General features: G+C 38.1%; 1 long non-coding RNA gene across 1 annotated transcript in view; it reads right to left on the bottom strand.

Annotated features, from left to right (window-relative positions):
- Positions 1-2,165: 2,165 nt before the first annotated feature.
- LOC149132548 (uncharacterized) overlaps positions 2,166-23,135 on the bottom strand; it is a 64,225-nt gene continuing 43,255 nt past the window's right edge. Inside the window, exon 2 of the long non-coding RNA XR_016244485.1 lies at positions 2,166-6,241. This is a non-coding gene — a long non-coding RNA (uncharacterized LOC149132548). The remainder of the gene's footprint in view (positions 6,242-23,135) is intronic.

Genomic DNA, 23,135 nt, shown 5'->3' with positions numbered 1-23,135 from the left:
ACCTTTATAAACAGAGATAATTGTACGCTCTTGTTTTTTTGTGATAATTTTTTTCTGTGAGACAAAGTTGTTCAATTGGATTCTGGAAGCTATGGCTATCTGTCTAGTTTATTTTATGTGTTTTGTGTTAAGCGATTATGGATTTATTTTATGCTCCAGGAATTCGCCAGAACTTTTGTCAGATTTAAAATAATTTCTGTGTCACATCTGGGTGAGTACAAAAAATCTCTTAAGTTATGTTATTTTATAATATTTTTGTGAATTTCGAACCTTGCATTTGGGGCAGGTTGTGTAAGATAAATGTTAGAATTTGTATAAATAGTTAAAGGGTGCATGAATTCAATTTTTTCATGTAGTTAATTTTTGTATTAGACAACTAAGCATTTAAATTTTGTCTAATGGTTACTCAGTATGCTTGTATGAAGCAATTTTGTGTGAATTTAACGCAAACGAGATTTTTGTTTGACTATTTAATTTTTTAACTATAATTATTGATGTAGTCTGGCAGCCATTTTGTGTCATGAACTTTTAGTTTAAATGGTTGCTTTGACATTGATTTATTTACGTTTAGGTCCAAGGTTCGAAAACCGAATTTGTACTAAAATGGAAATCCAGATTTTATGAAATCCAAATTTTTGGAATGCATATTTTTGAAAAGCCAAATTTGTGAGGCCAGGTTTTGTGTGAGGCCAATTTTGGTGAAACCCAAAACCGGGATTCTGAGTCCGAACTTGTGAACTGTATTTATGTTACTCTTGTAAATATTTTGACTGCATGTCTGGTGTGGCATTTGCTTTTTGTTTGTGTATATATTTGTTTTTGTATGTAGGCTGACTGTTGTTAATAATATTTTAGAAAACATTTCATGGTGTGTTGTTTTGGGTTCACTCTCTACTCGTTGATTCTGTAAATTCGGGTTTTCGCCACCAGGTCGGAACAATATATGTGTGTGTGTGTGTGTGTGTGGGTGCGTGCGTACGTGCGTGCGTGCGTGTGTGTGTGTGTGTGTGTGTCATGATCGGACAGGAGAGTTCTTTCCACTGTGATGCTATGGACAGTGTTAGAATGATTGCTTAGCACTAGATCCAAGACACTTCTGTTGTTTCTGGTTAGTTCATGGACGAGTTGTAACAGGAAAAATTATCCATAAATTGGAAAAGTAACTCCACAGCTGCTTTGTCTGAGCTTGGTCTAACAATATTAGTAGACCAATCTACAGAGGGTAGTCGCCCATCCTCAGAATATACAGGAGGAACGATTTGATTTTCTCGAGGCACTCTTGGAAATAGTTTAAGGGTGCTTGTGGTGGGGAGGGGTCTGTAGAGTCCGATGATAGACACGTCTTTACCCTTGTTGTGTATAGAGACTGAATCGCAGTAACCGTTGGAGAAAATGTCCTTGGTATCTGCGCTGAAAGAATCATGGAGGAGGAAAACAGCAACTCCACCCTTTCTTCGACCTGCTCGATCAGTGCGAATGGCAGTGACAGTGATGTCTCTGGTTTTCAGTTCAGTCTCTAAATGAAGGTCGTTTAAGTTGGTCACAGTTAAGGCACTGAAAGGGATTGGATGTGAGTGTGCTGCAATCCATCCCTCATTGTAAGGTATATACCATTTTTGAGCCTTGACGACTGTGTTGATACCTTTGGGCATTAAGAAGGAATGTCGTCGATAAGGCAGCAGCTTCGTTGCGTTTCTTCAGGATCCGCACATCATGTTTGTTGTGACTCTTGTTGCTACCCAGTGGCAGCGGCAACGGTTTTTTTCGGTGTTCGATTGGTTGTAGAGGTTGGATACTTCTCTTTGGATTTTCTTTCGCCAGATTCAGCATAACAGCATTATTTCGTAAAAGAAAAAACTTGAGTACGGGACACTTGCCGGTGATACATGTGTAGGTACGTGCGTACATACATGTGCATGTATTTGTACATGGCGAGAGAGAGAGAGAGAGAGAGAGAGAGAGAGAGAGAAAGAAAGAGAGACAGATAGACAGAGAGAGAAGTCTGAATGAAGATATATTCGGGTGTACGTGTACGCATCTGTATGTAACCGTATGTGCTATCTATCCGAGCTTTCGTTAATTCAATTTGACTCTAAAATTATGTAGATAAGCCAAAATAGATATTTCAAATAACATAGATTAAAAAAAAAAAAACATAAGTGTTATTTAAAGTATCACAGATAAGAAAAAACACAGCTTTTATTTTGAAATAACATCAATTCAGAATAACATTTGAAAAAATATTTACATTAAATTCTACAGAATATAAATATATATCTACATATACACATATACACACACGCACATATCTGTGTGTGTGTGTGTGTGTGTGTGTGTGTGTGTGTGTGTGTATTCAGTTTTATTTCAAGATTTGTCAATACAGAAAGAGCCGGTTTCTAACTTAGATCCAAGTTTCCTCCATTGAAATTTCAATATCAACAACAGGATATTTTTGTATGTATGTATGTATGTATGTATGGCATTGTTCAGTTTTATTTCAAGATTTCTTGCCAATAGAGAAAGAGCCGGTTTCTAACCCAGACCCAAGGCTCCTTCATTGGAATTTCAACAACACTAACAGGGTATTGTTTTATGTATGTATGTATGTATGCAGATTTGTATGTTTCGTTTTATGTATGTCTTATGCATATACTTGCATATCGAGACATGCTCATATATATTTAACTGATAAACTTCTGGAAGGTTTTACAGATTTTTACAGTTCCACTGATGGCTTGGATCTGTAGTCTTTGAATCAACTTTCTCTTTTCTGGTTTTGAGAAGTCTAATTTCTCAAAATTGGTATTTAGGCAGTGTATTACATATCCCAGGGCCCCAATAATTACAGGTATAAACCTGAACTTGTAATTTGGATCGAGTAACTGCAAATTTCTCAATAGTTCAACTTAGGTATTCTCTTTTTCACTGATCTTCAACTTTAACATCCATTAGGCAGCTGATTTCTACAATTATACATAGTTTCTCTTCTCTGTCCTAAATCATTATACCGTGTGCATTTTGCTTACATTTTATTTGGGTTTTCACTGGTACCTCTGACAAGTCTCAACCACAACAGATCGGTCCTCCCAATGCAATTATAAAAGATACTAGTCCAAATCACTGCACTGCAGGATCGAATCCTGAAATACATGCATATAAAGCATTCTTCTCAACCACACAATCATGCACAGTCCAGTAAACATGAATTGAGATTTTACATTACTGAGCTCAAGTCCATCTCTGGCTTTTGTTTTAATCTAGAACCAGTCAGACAGCAGTTTTTGTTTCAGCAATTTCTATCAACACATACGTCACGCTGGATTAGATATTCATACGATTTGTAACTCTGTAACTAATAGAATTTTTTAACGTTGTCAGCTGAGTACTAGACACATGTAAAGTAAACGGTTCTGTGTCGGTTTCAACGATGACCTGTTCGATCAACTGACACTGCCTGCACATTAAATTTAAGGTGCAAATGTCTGAGCACGCCACAGGTAAGTGTAACGCTAACGTAACCTTCAGTGTTTGACAAGGTTGCACCTTTGAATTACAGGTACTATCTATCCGACCGATTTCCAACCTGTTTCTGTTTACACAATTTCACTCAGAAAGCTGCGGTCGATTTAAGGCTCTGGTAAATACCAATTGTGTATGATGCCACGTAGAGGGATCGAACCTCCGGGCTCATAAATGCAAAGCGAACATTTTGTCATGCTTCATATGTAACCTTTGTTCTGACTGTTGTAGATATAACATACAAGTGTCTGTTAGAAATGAGTAACAAAGATATGACCTCTGTCGCACCCTTAACTGACCGTTGTAGACGTAAACTGCAAGCATCAATTAAGTAGAAACGGTGTATGACTTTTCATTGACATCGCTTAACAACAGATCACTCGTTCCGCCCACTTTGCGCTCTTAATCAGCTTTGAAATAATTTGGATTTCAGAGCTGTGGGTTGCAGAATCATTCAACTGAGTATTTAGATGTTGTCCCGTAACGTTTTGAGTTCAAATCTGCCAAGGTCAGCTTTACCTTTCATCGTTCCGGAGGCGATACAATAATTACCCATCAATTACTGGATCAATATAATTAATAATACTCCTCTCTATATTTTGAGACTTTGTGCCTGGCTTTTATTTGTTTAAAATCCCTGGACTGCGGCCATAGCGGAGCAACTACCTTGAAGGAGTTTTACTCGGTCAAACTGATCCGAGTACTCCTGGTTTTTTAAGTGCGGTACTTATTCTCTCGGGTTTTTGGGTTTTTTTGCCGAATACTGACGGAGACGAAAGAAACCAACACCAATTGTTGGTCAAGTTGGTCAAATGGTGATTGCAGAAGCAGAATCACAAAAGACACGCACACACACACACACACACACACATGTATATATATTGTCAAGCGATGTTGGGGAGGAACAAACACACAAACACAAATATATACACACACATGTGTATATATATATATATATATCCGACGAGCTTCTTTCAGTTTCCTTCTACCAAATCCACTCACAAGGCTTTGGTGACCCCAGGCAATAGCAGAAGACACTTGCCCAAAGTGCCACGCAGTGGGAAATATCGGAACTTCTTATCAGACAACTACACCTGCGCCTCATATTAGAAACCAAATCATTTAGATTTTCTCAAGTTTTAGTTCCTCCCACACAGTTGACATCGAGCAGCAAGAGGATTCCAGTCCTTCCGGTTTTGAGCAAAGTCGCCTGCATCTTCCTTGCTAAAGCAAAGTTGCTTTAGACCTTCTTTTAAAGGTGGTGTGTTATATTTTCTTGTGTCTCCCTCTGTTCCTTCGTTCCTTGTGTGGTACCGTTTTTTTTTGTTTGTTTTTTTTTGGTATAACTGTTTCAGTTTGAGGTTTTATTAAAGCTGTCGATTATTTCTCTGCATTACAGATACAAATATAGTTAATTAGGAACATTTTTTGTTTCTGGTTCGCAACGTAATTATGTTAGTCTCAGCTTAATTAAATGTGCCGCTTTAATAGGTGATTATTCTTTCAATGTCGGATGATCAACAAAACTCTTTAAATATTCTAATGTATCGAGTGAACACACAATTTTCTCTTCCCATTCAGCTGATCTTTGGTACTCTGTTTTATGATCCCATCAAACAGAACGCCTTTTATCTAGGTTAATGACTGATTTTTTGTCTGATTTTTATCATAAAAAGATTGGACAGTGAGACGTTTCTATCCGAATTGTTCAAACGTGGGAGAGTAGCATTTATGACCTTTTGCAGGGCATTTTACACTGGTTGAAAAACGGAAGGAAATAACTCTGAGACCTTGCACAAATGTTTGCAACAGAGATTACTCTGTGGATGAAATATACGGCTTTCTGAAGAACCTATTGCCAGAGGACCAAAAGGAATGCAGAAACCAATCAAGGGGAACTGATGATCTGTTGTATAATCGATAGTAGGATACTGAATGTGATACGAATAAGGAAGAAGAATTTAGCTGTTGTCATGACAATGTTCACAACTGATGGCTCTTGGAGTCAATGTTTCACAACTGCTGGCTCTTGGAGTCAATGTTTCACAACTGCTGGCTCTTGGAGTCAATGTTTCACAACTGCTGGCTCTTGGAGTCAATGTTTCACAACTGCTGGCTCTTGGAGTCAATGTTTCACAACTGCTGGCTCTTGGAGTCAATGTTTCACAACTGCTGGCTCTTGGAGTCAATGTTTCACAACTGCTGGCTCTTGGAGTCAATGTTTCACAACTGCTGGCTCTTGGAGTCAATGTTTCACAACTGCTGGCTCTTGGAGTCAATGTTTCACAACTGCTGGCTCTTGGAGTCCCTGAGGACGCACAGAGTCAATGAGGCGATGACCAGCTTTTTGAGCGTTGGAAGATCTTTAAACAGAAATGTGCAAACGAATCGTTAGGAAACGTGAAAGTATGCAGGGGGATATTCTGGTCTTGGTATCCATTTTCTTCACTTCTCTCTTTGCCATTCTATAATTCCCGCTCCATACCGAAGTGATGCTATCACCCACGTATTAACTGCCTGGATTTTATTCCATCCAATCAATTTTGAGCCCAACACCAACCTCAGTCTTCGGAAATCCTCCATCCTCAGTTGCTCTTTCATTTCCTACAGAGTATCTCAACAGGCATGGTAGAGCTGCACAATATATTCACTCTAGGCATAACACCATGAACTTCTAATTTGTTGTCTCTTGAGGTCTTTGGGTGAGATTTGGAGCCAACTTCTACAAATGCAAAGCAAAAGTCAAACATAAAATAATAATAATAATAATAATCCCCATCCAAAAAGATTAGGTGCTAGAGCATAAAAGACCGAACCTAGTGGTGGTCGACAAGATGTACCACATGTGCTATATAGTTGATGTTGCATGCCCCTTTGACCGACGAAAAGTCAAAAAGGAAGGCTGAAAAATAGATCAATGCAACCCTCTTAAGTACGGAATAGCTCGGCTATGGAAACTGAAGAAGGTGAAGATAGTGCCAATTATTGTTGGGTCCTTGGGAACAGTATCGGAAGGCATCAAGAGGAATATAAAGGAAATTGGAATAGAGTAGTACGGCCAGAATAATCAGGAAAGTATTAGGTACCTGAAAAGAACGGATGGCATGGTACCGTAGGCTGCATGTAACAAGCCCGCTACGCATGCAAGACTCCAGGAGTTCCAACAAAACCTGTGATAAAAAGAAATAATAGTAATATGAATGATAATAATGATAATAATAAATGCCCTGATACAGTACCAGGCACTGACTTTTTGTGGCTTTTGATCTTAACTGATTGGAAGTGTTATTATGTACATTGTTTTGTCTTGGTATAAAAGATTGGTTACAGCAAATATTCTGTTTAATACTACAGATTTGCTTGTCAGTTGTTTGACCGTAACCATTTGAGCATGACCCTTAGTGGCTGATGATATGTGCATCTCTGACCATGAGCAGAAGTAGAGGAGGAGCATCATAGACATGTGTTGAGAGGAATTCTTTGAGGTTTGAATAATTCACCTCTGGAAACATGGGTGTTTTGTTCATCATCCTTTAACAAACCTTTTCCAACGACCTTTTGAGCAGGATGTGCTACTCAACCTGAAGAAAATTCTAACTGGGCCCCATCTACAAGGTCATTCTCTGTTTAAGATCACCATGTCCTGCACATATGGCTGTGATGCATATGCCTGGTATACCCTTATCAGACGGGTAGTCATGATGGGTATATTGGTACCCCAGTGTCAACTTGATGGCATGCACCGCTCTCTCACTCAATAATAACAGTAATAATAAGGGACAGGAAAGATTATAAGACGTGTTCTAAGCACTTGAAAGACTATTAAAATCTCGTGGACACCTAAGGTTACCGCTAGTAACCGAAAACCTACATAAATCCTACCAGGAATAAGACCGAACCAGAGTCAAATCAATAATAATAATAATAATAATAATGATAATAGAAGGATGCCAGAAACATTTAGACCACATCCTAGGAGAACCATGTCTCAAGGAAATCCAGAAGATTGTGTCGACAAGTACTACCCACATCCTTAAAAAAAACCCTATCAATTTGAACGTTTGTGTTGTATTATACAGTGGCATCCCTCTACTTCTTTCGCCACTTGCCCTCGCTAAGCTTTCAGTTATATTTCAACATCTCTTAACCTTCACTTGCCCTAGGTGCTAGGTATGTCCCGACAAGTGATTGCATCAAACGTGCAGATTAAAAGTAAACAACCGTGATAATAAGAATAATTTCTTACTTAAGCCACATTCGCATCAGATAATACAAAGCCACAAGGGATTCGCATCAGAAAATACAAGCCACAGGGGATTCGCATCAGAAAATACAAAGCCACATTTGCTGAAGAGTGAGAGAGAGAGATGTTGTCTTTACGAAATTCTGAGAGTTATAAATGGTGAAAAAGCTGTCTGTTATAGGAGCAGAGTTTCGAATCAAAACCTAGGGAAAGTTTTTTAAAAATGATAAAAGAAAAGGAATGAAAAATTAAAAGAAAAACATATAAAACAGATAAATATACAAGCAATAAAACAAACAAATAAGTAAATAAATACATAAACAAATAAAAACAAAAAAGCAGGTTCGCCATTAAACAATATGAGAAATTTTTTAATATTATTTAGAAAAGGTTCTAGTTTACATATTCCCGTTTGAAGGAACACGCTCATATTGTGTCAAAGACAATTTCACTGCCAAACAGAACACAACGTTAAAACTTGGAATCGTCAAATGGCAAGAAAAAAAACGTAAAAGAAAGAAAGAGATTCAGCCAGGAAAGAAACAAAGAATGAATGAAAGAATGAATGAATGGCTGAATGGTAGAATGATAGAATGAAAGAATGTAGGAAAGAAGGCTACTGTTAACATAAATATAATGGCTTCTCAAGTAGTGTTTATTTAAAAAGAGACTCCAATGAAAATCTCTTTGAAGAACAGTCAATACGTCACTGCTATCATTTTTTCTTTCATTTTAATATTATGTTTTATTTTTTTCATTTTATATTTTAATCTAAACATACTTCAAATGAATATAAAAAATTAATAAACTATGCAAACTCTATTGCATGTTTGAAAATCATTATTTTTCTCTCTATAAATACATGTATGTGTGTAGGTATATGCATATATTATTTTGAATATGTGTGTGTGTATGTATCTGTGTGTGTGCCTATGTAGTTTTAGGTGTGAGTAGATATGTATAGAAATATGCACGTCTATTTTTATCAGGTATTTACCAGGTTTCTCATAAGTAAGGCAGCAGTTGACATTATTTTGGTGCTTAAATGCTTCTTTATTTATGGGACATCACATACACAAACATGCCCACACACAAAACACACACACGCACACACACACACACAGTAAATTTTTGCATAAGTATTCATATGCAATGCACATATGTATATGTGCATGCATGCGAATATATTTTTGTATGTGTATATATATATGCGTGTGTATGTATGTATATGCAAATATACATAAATATTATGTACATATATGCAAATACACACTCATATATATATATATATATGTGTGTGTGTGTGTGTGTGTTTGACCACATGTATAAATAATAATAATAATAATAATAATTATTATTATTATTATTATTTAGAAAAAGTTCTAGTTTACATATTCCCGTTTGAAGGAACACGTTCGCATTGTGTCAAAGACAATCTCCGTGTTTCGCTGCCGAACAACGCAACGTTAAATCGAATCTCCAAAACCTAGAATTGTCAAAAAAAAAAAAAAAAAAAAGGGGGGGTCGTCAGCGAAAATAGACGCAGTCGCAGATTGGTTAGAGTTTCAGATAAAATATCCTCAGGTTTTATTTGAAGCAGCTTCTGTTTTGTGTTCAAATCTTGTCGAGGTTTATTTTACATTTTATCCTTTTTGTATCGATGAGAACCAGTTTAGAGAGTGGGGTTGTATTATTATTATTATTATTATTATTATTATTATTATTATTATTATTATTATCCTAGAGCTTTAAAGTGTGGAGCTGGAAGGATCGTTAGCATGCCGGAGAAAAATTATTAGCACCATTTCATCCGTCTTTATGTTCTGAGTTCAAATTTTGCCGAGGTCGACTTTGCCTTTCATCCTTTCGGGGTCGATAAAACATGAATCAGTTGAGCACTGGGATCGATGTAATCAACTTAACCCCTCCCCACAGGCTCTATTCCAATAGCGCCGTATGCCACCGAGGTCGACTTTGTTGCCTTTCATCTTTTTGGGGTCGATAAGTACCAGATGTGCACTGGGGTCCATGTGATCGACTTCTCCCTCCACACCAAAATTTCAATTTTTATGCCTGTAGTAGAAAGCATTATTATAGTGTTGTTGTTGTTGTTGTTGTTTAAGGCAGCGAGCTGGCAGAATAGTTAGCACGCCGGACAACGTGCTTAGAGACATTTCTTCCGGCTTTATATTCTGGGTCCTAATTCTGCCAAGATTGATCTTGCCTTTGATCCCTTCAAAGTCGATAAAAAGTTAGTACCAGTCATGTACTGGGGTCGATGTAATTGACTAAGAGTTTCTCCCCCAAATCTCAAGCCTTGTCCGTACAGTAGAAATGGTTGAAAGTGGCTTACACCGTACAGCGCTGGGGTTTGGGGGTTCGGAGTTCACTCTAGACACGATTTCTTGGGAAGTGCTTCAGAGCAAAAATGTCCATGTATATCTCTTTAGCCTATCACTTTCCATAACAGTTCATTAACCGACAGGTGTGCCCGAAAACGATTGCTATTAACCACTCTGAATTACTTCTTTTAAATAATTTTCTGCTCATTCATCTAAATTACCCAAATCATAAAGGTGTTCTCTTTTTATCTCTCTCTCTCTCTCTCTCTCTCTCTTTCTCTCTTTCTCTCTCTCTCTCTCTCTCTCTCTCTCTCTGTATATAAATATATATATATATATATTTGTGTGACAAGTCTGCAGATGATCGGGTAGAACAACGGCTGTACAGGCGGCGCCTCTTCATGCAGAAAAATGTGTCCACAGCTGACCTCCTGTCTTCATATACCAAACGTTTGTTTTTTTTTTTCTTTTCATTAACTGCATGTGAAATTTTGGAGAATTTGCGATTCTTCCGATTATTTTCCCGTTCTCACTTAGTTGGCACCAAGTGCCACCAAATGACTCGTCTACCGTTTCTGGAAGCGAAGATAATTTCAACAAATCAAGAATTCATATTTTATGTCATTTCATATAATGTTGTTCATCTTTGACTTTCAAATTCATGCCTCTGACCATTATCAGGAGTTTCTAAATTTTGTTATTTAAACGTGGGCGTGTGGGGGGGATGAGTGAGTTTGTGGTGGGGGGGAATGAAAATTTAGCAAAAAGAGCTATCGTACTGCTGGTTTTAAGACAGAAAGAACTCAATGCATTTGTCGAGTAAAGATTTTTAGTGGCCACTGTCCGAAGATTCCCAAACCGGTATAAAACCACGATTGCTTGATGGGCGTCAAACTCTCTAACACGCACACACGCGCATACACATACACATACTCAATGAAAGACGCATACACATACACACATATGTATATATGATAGCAGGCATAAATACTGGTTATTGGTTTGTTTGATTTCTCCATTCACACTTTGAATAAACAGAGGAAGAGAGGTAATAATACGGAGATGGTTACGAAGCTGAGGTCGTTGGAGGAACACCGAAACTGAGAGGCAGTTGCAGAGCGAGATAAAGTTGCACAGTCGATCGACATTAGATATATGACACACACTTACACACGCATTCACGCACATTCACACACACACACACACATAGAAAGCTATAATCTAAATAGAAGGATAAACTTGACAAGTAGCTGGAAGGGGAAATAAAGAAACTGTAGGTTTACATAGTCATACACGTGTGTGAATGTGGTGCGTATGTGCGTATGTAGGTTTATATAATTCTATTTAAGTGCAGCTGATATGAATGTTGGTCAGTGAGTTGGTAGAATCCCCAGTCACATCGTATGGAGAGAAGGAAAGAGAGAGAGTCAATACGTTACGAGGTGTTGCATAATTTCACATCACACCAAGCAGCCAATGATAACTGCCTGGAAAAAAAACCCAGAAAAACCGTTTTCAAATAGTTTCCCAAATACTTTTCTGATGGAGTGGGTTGCGATTATAGTGATAGGATTTAGAAAAACTGATATATTTATTGAAAATATACAAATGAGAGAATTGTTTTTTATATAAATTTATTTTAAAGATTGTTATTTTCTCTTGAAAGTAAAAATTCATTTCATTGTTTTGTGTCAGTTGCAAGAAGTTTGATAAAAGTTAGGCTTGTTGTATCCGTGACATGTTTCCTGATATTACCCTTGGAGGTTAAGAGATACTTCGAAAGCTAGCTGTCATGTAACAGGCGCACACACACACACACACACACACACACACACACTCAATCGTATGCACTCACATACTGTTGTATTTCGGGACGGTCATTTTTTTGTCAAATGAACACACGCACTATATATTTTTTCTTCACTCATATATATATATATATATATATATATATATATACACACACACTCACAGATATATATATACACACACACATACATACAAACACAGGCAAATATACATGCATACACTCTATGCAGAATATTCTTTTCTACTCTGGGAACAAAGACCGAAATTTGGTGGGTGGAGGCCAGTCGATTAGATCGACTCAGTACGCAACTGGTACTTAATTTATCGACCCCGAAAGGATGAAAGGCAAAGTCGACCTCGGTGGAATTTGAACTCAGAACATAAAGACAGACGAAATACCGCTAAGCATTTCGCCCGGCGTGTTAACGGTTCTGCCATCTCGCAGCCTCAGTTTATCTGCTGAATATTGTACCTACAACAATCTCGCTTCGTAACAATGTATTCTATTCATAGGTGGAGCGGCAAACTTTTACTACAATACTACATGTTCAACAACAATCAAATGCCACATGTCTTGAGGAAAAATCTGATGGAGCGGAAGTGCTAACCAAGCAACGACCACCTCACCACATTTTCTGGCCTTTTAAAATCAAATAAGTCGGCGTGCATGCGCATGAGTGCGTGCCAACAGGTTGGTACGAGTGATCGGTAGCATGAAAGTTTTTTAATGCTTTCACCGCTCCCACCACCACCCCCTCCTCCACATGAAAAAAGTAAATTTTTTTTTATATATATACATACATATATTAAACAAGTCTCGTATCAGAGAGATCAAAAGAAGAGATACACACAGGAGAGGCAAAATAGAAGCAGTGTCGGATTGCGTTTTGTACACAGTACACGTGTGTGTGTGTGTGCGCGCGTGTGTGTGCGCGTGTGTGTGTGTGCGCGCGCGCGTACGTCCATTCAGACATCCATCTATGCAGATATAGGCATGTTCATACATTACACACACACACACACACACACATATATATATATATTAAATATATGTGCGTGTGTGTGCATGAATATGTACACATATATACATACATATACATCTATATAGAAATGTATACATACACGCATGTACATATTCATATGAATGTTTACATAAACATACATATATACATATATGTGTGTATATAAATATAATTCTGGTCAAAAGGCTGAATACACTGATAAAAATGAAGTTTTATGGTGTAATTAACGATGTAGATGAAAAACAACGTATTCGATAATAAAACAGATAACCTGAGAACGTTCTACAAAAGTAGGGATATCAATATTATATTTAGTGTAATACTTGGTATGTTATCCCTTTGCCTCCAGTATTACTGCAATGCGGTCAAGCGTTTTTGCGCCCAAATTTTTTTTTTTTTTTGCAGTAATCTAGGATTATCTCCCGTACACCTAAATCTGAAATATCTTCTCTTCCATCCATCCTTTTGTCTCTGTCTACTATTCCTGAAAAAATTGTAGAAGAGTCCTCAAGCATCTCTTCCATAGGGTCTTCTCAGAAGAAACCATCATTACATTAACCGGTTGGATTCTTAAGGCTGACCAACTGAGACTGTGGTTGTTAGCCAACCATTTCGTTCTTTAATCTCCCGCTAGGTGTCCTGCTTGTTGCCTCGGCCTTCAACAATCCTTCTTGCAATTCTGTCCTGCAATATTCTCCGTAGCTTGTTTACAAATAAATATCATGTAAATAATTAGATTTTATTTTAGTATCTAAACATATTCATAAAATATACACAAACATCTTAGCAGTAGAAATCAAAATTGTTATTTTATAGATGAAAACACAATTGTTGTTGTTATTTTGACTATCTTCTTCATTCCTAAGAAAATCATATCAGAGAATATGGCTTGTGTAGGTAGTACTCAATTCAGCTATCCAAGGGCTTCCCCCACCGTATATTATGTTATACCCTGAGGAAGCCGTTTAGTCATATTCGAATGGTTAAGAACTGTGGCCTTTCCGAAAGGTACACCGAACGAAAAATTACCTTCATTTTTTGACTACGAACCGTGTTTTGTGCGGCCCACTTCTCGGAAAATGTTGTCTGCGCCTAGTTTAGAAGTTCAAACAATAATGACAACCCAGTTCAAGGCCACTGCGTAGGACTTGAGATAAATGTTATCGGCAAAACTACAAACGTGTGCCCTCTCTTTGATTTTATTTACTCATAACTTTCTTTAGCGACTCAAATATTTCAAGGAAATTTTCCTGAGATACATTTAGATGTAAATTACCGGGAAGGAGGGAGTAAAATTGAAACAAATTTCATTTTTTGCTTTTAGAAGGCTTTTCATTCCACCAACTCCATCGAACATTGTTAAATGCATATTTTTTGTGTAACTTTCCAGAGATGCGCTCTCGATGGCTTAGATTATGATTATCTAAATAAAATTTGAAAAATGAAAATTAACTATAATTTATACCACCAAAACACATATCTCAAAGAAATTTGAGAGAAAGATATGCATTTAACAAATTCCGGTGTGTATGTGTGTGTGGAGGGGGTTGTGATGGTGGGGAAAGATCCTTTAAAATGTGCATGTGTATGAGTGAGTGTCTGTGTGTGTGTGTGTGTCTCGTTTATACAATCGGACAACCCTCGTGCTATATACGCACTCATACTTTCGTGTATAAATTCAAAACTGCAACTAGCATAACACGCACGAAGGAGTAAATGAATGTAATTAAGAGTAACTATAAGTATGGGATGAATGTACGCATTATGTATGTATATATATATATATATATATATATATGTATATATATATATATATATATATATATATGTATATATATATATATATATATATATATATATATATATATATATACGAATGAATGCATATATAAGTTTGTACGTGCGTGCGCGTGCGTATGTACGTGTTAATCCGCCCACCGGCACGCGCTCGTGTGTTTTATGAAATTTGAACCAGAGCTAACCTGACTCGCAGGTGGAAGATGCAAGTATTTGACGACGGTTTCAGGGTTATCTCCCCTCCACACACTACGCACGCGCGCAAGCTCTGCCACGACCGCCCCATCGCTCCCTTCACCTTCGTCAATCGCTGTTCTGCCACGACTGTACAATCCTCCCGTCAGACATGTTTCAGTAAGGTGACCTATATTTATAGGTCGATGAAAATTCAGAGGAGGAGGAGGAGGAGGAGGAGGTCCTCCTCCGCCTCGTCATGATCGTGTTCATGATTATGTTGATGTTGTGAGGAGGAGGAAACTGATTCTGATGGTAATTAATGGGTCATGATGAGGTTGATGATGATCACGAGGAAGAGGATGATGATGATGACCACGGTGAGGATGATGACGATGATGATTATGAGCAAGACTACGGTGACTAGGAGAGAGGGAGGGCTCATTGTGGTAGTGGTGGTGGTGGTGGTGGTGGTGTGATGACGATGACGATGATAGTGATGATTTCATTACTTCAAATAATTTTATGAAATTTTGTAGTAAATAAAGAATAAGAATAAATGTGTGTGTGTGTGTGTGTGTGTGTGTGTGCGTGTGCGTGCGTGTGCGTGCGTGCGTGCGTGCGTGTGTATACTTTATGCATTCATCCTGTTCTTCACCGAGGCCACTCAAATCATCTTGAAAGACGACTGATGACTCGCGCGGAGACTCTTCGCTTTAAGTGTAGAAGAGTTGCAAACCGTCCACCTCACTCCCCCCCCCCACCCATTGACCTTCTTTAATCCAGAGGCAAGAACAGGTCAAAACAAGTGGAGATGGAGGCGGATGCTACGGATGGGCAATTTTTTCACCTGCCTCATTGTGTGAGGCAGGTAACAGTTTCTACTTGATACGTACTTCTACTCTTTGGTCAAATGTTCGTCCCACTGCGTGGCACCTTGGGTAAGTGACTTTTAACTATAGCGCGAGGCAATCAATACCTTTTCAGTGGATTTGGTTGACAGAAACTGTCTGGAGAGTCGTCGTCTGTCTGTGTGTGTGTGTGTGTGTGTTGGTTTGTTTACGCTTCCTAGCTTGCGGTTTAAGCCAGACTTAAAAATAAGTACAGAGATCGATCTACATTATTTACATTATTTGTATTTGACGGATATTTGTCCTCATCTTGTTTGTTGTTTTGAACCCGGGTTCAAAATTTCCCCAAGACACCTGATGAAGGCTGGAGGGTATATCAGCCGAAACGTTGTGTTAACAACAAACAAGATCAGGACAAATATCCGTCAAATATCAGTAATGTAAACAATGTAGAGGTCGATCTGTTCAGCTGAAATACTTCGGGGCAATGCTCCAGCATGGCTGCAATCAAATGACTGAAACAAGTAAAAGAGAAAAGATTATTAAATTGGTGACTCACTAAATCTTGTTGAAACGCGACATCGCAAGATCGTGGACTGGCACCAGTTACATCAGTCTGATAGCTACACCATTCCAGTTCCTTTCGAACTTGAGATTTTGGTCGAGCAAGACCCCCGAACACTTGAACCCGACCCCCAGTCTAGCGAAAAACGTTGGCTGCTGATTTTTTATTGTGGTGAAAGGGCTCTTCGTTTGGAATGACCATTTTCGACTCATTTGCAAAATTTGACGCAATTTCATGAGCCTAGTTTTCGTCAGACGGTTATAAGTCTCTCGTTTCGATATCTTAAAGTTCTCATTTAAATTCAATTTTTTATTGGAGATATCAATTTGAAAGAATTCTAACGTTGGCACAAAGCCAGATATTTACAGGAATGAGACATTGTTAATCGTTTCGACGATCAGTATAAAATTGATACTACTACTATTACTAATACTATTACTACTACTGCAACTACTATTTTTTTCTTTATCTTCGTCATTTTTTCTTTTTCTTTATCTTCGTCATTTTTTCTTTTTCTTTTTCTCCTCCTCCTCCTCCTTTCTCTCTCTTTTTTATCCTCTCCTTCAAACACTCATATGTCGAAATGAACGGAAGCGACAATCACCACCACCATCATCACCACCACCACCATCATCATCATCACCACCATCATCATCATCATCATCATCATTATTACTATCATTATTATTATTATTATTATTCAAAGGCGGAGAGCTGGCAGAATCGTTGGTACACCGGGCGAAATGCTTAGAGGCATTTCCTCTGCGTTCTGAGTTCAAATTCCCCCGAGGTCGACTTTGCTTTTATTCTTTCGAGGTCGATGGAGTAAGTACCTGTCAAGTATTGAGGTCGATATGATTGGCTATCCCCCTCCCCCAAAATTTCAGGCCCCGTGTCTATAGTAGAAAGGATTATAATTATTATTACTTTTTATCACAGGTTTTGTTGGAACTCCTGGATTCTTCCATGCGTAGCGGGTTTGCTACCAGCAGCCTACGGTACCATACCATCCGTTCTTTTCAGCAATCTAATACTTTCCTGTAACAGATCTACTGGGCTCTCTATTCCAATTTCCTTTATATTCCTCTTGATGCCTTCTGATACTGTTCCCAAGGACCAGTAAGTCGCATGCCATGCTTTCGAAAGACTTCCTGGTTCTGTAGTGGAACAGAACTCCAGCTGAAGCCCATACAAACTACTGGAAGAACATAGATGTTTCGTGTGTGCGAGCGTATGTGTGTGTGTGTGTGTGTGTAGATAGATAGATAGATAGATAGATAGATAGATATGGTATATGCTTGTATATGGGCAGTAAGTGCATACTTCAAAACGTTCATATCTGGAAATTGTGAATATGTGCATACGTATATTTATATGTATGTATGTGTGTATTATGTATGTATGTATGTATGTATGTATGTATGCATGTATATTTATATGTATGAAGGCAGGTAGCAAAAATCTGTTTATAAGTGTACAAAGGAGAGGGAGAAAACTAGAAGACAAAGGGGAAAATAGCGAGAAAGAGAAGGGATGGAATCAAATAATGTACGTGTTTTTATTTGATCGAGTGCACGACCCTAATGCACCGCGCGCGCGTGTGTTTGTGTGTGTGTGAGCTTCTGCATACCTGTGAGCACCTGCACATGTATATGCCATTGCATGAGAGCATGAGAGCATGAGGGCGTGCAGGCGGCTCTGTAATTGTGAGAATGTGTATTCGTGCATGAATAGACGCAATTTTGCATGTGTGCACACAACACTGCATCTATTGTGTATATGTGCGCATATTTTTCAGTTAATGTGTGTGTGCATATACATATATATATATATATGTATATATATATATATGTATGTATATGTGTGGTGTGTGAATTAGTTTTTTATGTTGGTTTAGCTTTTGTATTAAACTGTATGAAAGTATGTATATATTTGTGTATATATTGGAGTTTGTATGTATGCATATGTGTGTATGGATATGTATACGTGTGATAGACTTGTGTACATGTCTATCTCCCATGTTAGAGCAGTTGACTGTAAATGTGTATATTGCATGCATATACACGCATCCATGCATGCATCCATGTATGCATTCATGCGTTTGTATATATAAATATATATGAGAGTGAGAGGCGGTGTATGCGTGTGTCTATGTATTTTGCGTGCATGTGTGCACGTGTGCATACAAATATTTTTTGTGTGCATTTACTTGTCTAGTTTTGTTTGCGTGTATATATGTATATTTGTAAGAGCGGCTACAAAAGTGAGACTGGGTATGGGGGGGGTGCGTGCGTGCGTGTGTATACGTGTGCAGATGTGTGCGAGTGCTTTCTGTGACTCGGAGAGTTTATATGTCTATGCGTGAGTGAATGAATGTTTGTGCCGACCTATGTGTGTATGTGCTTGAGCGTGTATGTGGGTATGTAATATGCATGTGTGCGTCAATATTTACGCCTCTGTGTGTGTGTGTGTACCGATGCTTATTTGCATATTAGTGTATGCATTGCTGTGTGTATGTATGCTTGTATATATGTGTGTGTGTGTGTGTGTGTGTGTGTGTGTGTGTGTGTGTGTGTGTCTATATGTGTAAGAACTTGTGTGTGTGTGTGTGGACAGCGAATACTGCACAGCCTGTGTTGCTTCAAAGTATTTTTATTGGCAAAGATTGTGTCTTGAAGAGAGGCGAAAACGTCAGTGCCATCATTATCTCCACAAAATTCTTCAACTAATTTGCTAAAAAGTTTGATTGAAATGCCACATGCCAAAAATTTAATTAAAAGATAAAATTTCTGCCCCTGCAGACGTTAAAAACAAAATCATAATAATATTAATAATGATAATAATAATAATAATAATAATAATAGCGACGACGACGTTGATGCTTATGGTGATGGTGATGGTGGTGATTGCTGTGGTATGTTGTTGTTGTTGTTGTTATTATTATTATTTATAGGCACCTCTTTTATTGCTTCATGGGAAAGGAGAAAAGGAAATTACAAAAAAAATAGTATGTTGAACACAAACAAATATCATGCAATTGAAATTAAATAATATATACACAATAATATACCCATATCAGCTGTGTGTGTGTGTGTATATATATATATATATATATATATATATATATATATATATATATATATATATATATATATATATATATATATAGAGAGAGAGAGAGAGAGAGACGCACATAGATATGTACATGTACACACATGCACATGGAATGCATATACACAAGAGAGAAGCACACACACTTGTATATTAAAGCTTTTGTATGTGTGTGTGTGTGTGTGTGTGTGTGATTTAAAAGGCGTCCCAATGAAAACACTGCAAATCAAAATACCTCACAACTCATTGAATAGTCTTTAACCAGAAATTGAACTTAGTTTCGTCGAGTCGAGGCTAAGTTTACTATTCTTCTTATCGACATTATTGAAAACTTAGCCTAATTTTTACTTTAAGTTGAGAGGAGCTGAAAAAGAAAGATTTCATTCTCCTCGCAACGTTCAAATGTATTCCCTAAAGGACAACTGACGCCAACGCCTCCAGACGATAAAAGGAAAACGCTGGTCGCTCACTGCCATAAACTTAGGCACAATTCGGCTCCGTCCTATACAGTCCCTTGTCATTATCCGACAACTCAGCAATGCTCAGACTCTGGTTCACTGGTGGAGGTCGTTGTCATTGCATGCATCTCGAACGGCTTTGGTTGGTGACAATGGCGTGTCTGTTGAACTTTTATCTCAAACAAGCAATTCTACCATCGAAATATATGCGCCAGCGAGGCAGCCTCTACTTGCAAATTCAACCTGCATGAAATAGTAGCTAAATTTCACTTAAATCACACTCTATTATCTTAAAAATGAACTCGTTAGACAATGTGCTTTGGTGTTCTTCCCTGCACACAAGAAGCAGACGCGTTGGTCACGGTTAGAACGACTTTCATCACAAGTCTGCTCGATCAGGTTTGATCTGAGACTATAACAACTGCTTAGATGAAAGATATTCTGGAGGTTGTTGTTGTTTAACCCCAAATGAACCCCAATCCCACACTTTCTGGTTATTACCATCCAGTCTCTTTAGAAGTATACGAGGGGAATACATTGCTATTTCTAGTAGATCGAGCAACCACGTACAGGGCCTCTTCCTCCTATTGGTCTGATGTATCAGCGGTAAAGGGGTGAGGTGAAATGAAAGAGAAGGTCTATGAAGTGAGGAAAGGACACAGAGAGAGAGAGAGGGAGATGTGTGTGAATGGGTGTGAAAAATATATAAGTGAACAAAAACAGAAAAAAAGGCAAAGAGGAATGACCGAATGAAGGACAAAAAAAAAGAGAAAAGAGGGGAGAAGAGAGAAAAGGAAGAAACAAAGGAAATAAGAAAGGAAAAGCAAGGGGAAGACAAAAGTGAAAAAAAGGTGGGGAAAGGGAAACGAATGAAAGAAAAAATATATAAAACAGAAGATAGGAGAAAACAAAATACTGAATGAAAATGTAAATTAAATGAATGAATTTTAAAGGAAATAAGAAAAAGAAGGAAAAAGAAAAGAGAAATGGAAGAAGAATGGGAAAATATTGAATGATGACAAAGGATTGAGGATAGAGAGGAATATGGCGGAAGAGGAAGCTAAAAGAAATAAAGAGATTAAAAAGACGAATAAAAGGAAGAAAATGAACAAAGGTGAAATAAGAGACTAGAAAATGGAACAGAGGTGGCGGGGGGGATGAGGAAAATATAATTATGGGGGGGGGGGGTGTAGCGGGAAGAAAGAAAAGAAGAAATAATGGAAGAAACGAAATCGAAAGGAAAAGTGAGAAAGAAGAAAATATGATGAGGAAAAAGAAATGAATGAAATATAAAAAACACCAGCAAGTGGATGAATGAGTGCGAAGAAGAAAATAAAGAAGACAAAGGAAAAAAGAAGAGAGAATGAAGGAATGAAAGGTAATAAGAATGAAAGAAAGAAAGGAAGGAAGAAAGGAAAATAATTAAAGGAAGGAAGGAAGGGAAGAAGGTAGGTAGGAAGATTTCCTGATTTGGGACGAGAACAATAGTCAAGAGAAGCATAATTTTCATTTTCCAAAATTCCATTCTCTGGTTCGATTGTCAGGACACACAAATCAATGACTCAGCAGGTGAGTTCTTCATTCTCCCACCACCACAAAAAGTTCCGGTGTAAAGCTTCAGGTTTTTCTCATTGTATCTTTGGGAATCTTTTTTAAGAATGATGACTTCTACTTCAGTTTGGCTCAGTGCGCTAGGACAGCAATGTGCCAATCAACAACCCTCATGTCAACCTGATAATTCTATAAATAGCAAGAGGGTGATCTAAAGATTCATTGATGGTTAACTTCCTCGCCATTTTGCAGTTAAGCTCCTCATATAAGGTCATGACCTATCGTAGAATCTAATGGGGAACACTTCAGTCGTACACCACATTCCCCAATCATCGGATTAACGTCTCATCGGATTAACATCTCTCTTACCCGACAAAAGGAGCTTCAAACTACCAAACCATACTTTTTCGACTTGCCGCCATTTATACTTAAAAATCGACAAAGTTCTTCAACAGCCGTCTGGATAAAGCAGCTTGAGCGTTGCTCTGTTGACATTCTTGGTTATTTTACCAAATTGCAAATCGTTTGCACAAAAAAAAAACAGTACTGCGTTATGTTGTCATTCAAGAAATATTCATTGGATAGGATCGTATGAATTGGACGCCATAAGGGGTTTTCAGCAGCACAAATCGACGCCAAGGAATTGACGTTTTTCTTTCGGTTTTAATGTCTGGTGTTTAATCTATCGGTCTTTTTTTTACCGAACCATTGCGAGGGCATAAAACAAACAAACGCCGGTTATCGAGCGGTGGCTGGGGTGACAAACACAGACACAAAGATATACACACACACACTTTTATTGACAAATAAACGTATGTGTGTGTGTGTGTGTGTGTGTGTGTGTGTGTGTGTGTGTGTGTGTGAGAGAGAGAAAGAGAGACGACCTTCCACACTATTTCTGCCTACTAAATTCCCTAACCAGACTTTGGTTGGCTTGAGGCTATAGTAGAAGACATTTGCCCGAGGTGCCGTGCAGTGGGACTGAACTTGAAACCACGCGGTTACAAAGTGAGCTTCTTAACCATTGTGCCATGCATTCGCCTACACAAAAAAGGTGCAAGACTGACATTGCTATTAGTCGTATCTTGCATTTGCCATAGATTAGAGTGAAAAGTGGACCTGGCTGAAGGGAGAGAGAGAGAGAGAGGATGATACAGAGAAACGACCTGGCCCACTCTATTGAAACCATAAACTACTGACAAGATTAATAGTCGCACATACACACACATATCACTATATTAGTTTCGATAATTGAAATTTAAAAGAACGCTTTTTAAGCATTGTAAATTATGAAATTGAACAGAAAGTTTGATAGCCGTGAACAAAACCTTGTTTTACAAAAAACATTCCATTTTCTTCCTACATTTTTATTAGATGGAAACAGAAACAAACCCGCCGCCGTATATGTGAATATATATTGCTCTTGAAAAAAACTGAGGAAGCTTCAAACCTCCTGGAATGCATCTCGTGTGTTGTGTATATATATATATACACACATTATTTCAGCTAGGGGCGGTGGAGGCGATCCGCCCCAGGCAGCACCTTTGGGTTTGCTGTAGGCAATATTTTTTTTTTTGTGGGGGGGTCTGGGGGCAGCAAGCGAAAGGGCCGCCCCGGGCGGCACACACTCTAGCGACGCCAGTGTGTGTGTGTATGTATATATATATATATATATACATATATATATATATAT

This window comes from Octopus bimaculoides, chromosome 15 (genome assembly GCF_046866305.1).
Source record: "Octopus bimaculoides isolate indiv1 chromosome 15, ASM4686630v1, whole genome shotgun sequence".
Lineage (NCBI taxonomy): Eukaryota > Metazoa > Mollusca > Cephalopoda > Octopoda > Octopodidae > Octopus > Octopus bimaculoides.
This window is presented reverse-complemented; position numbering and strand designations above follow the sequence as displayed.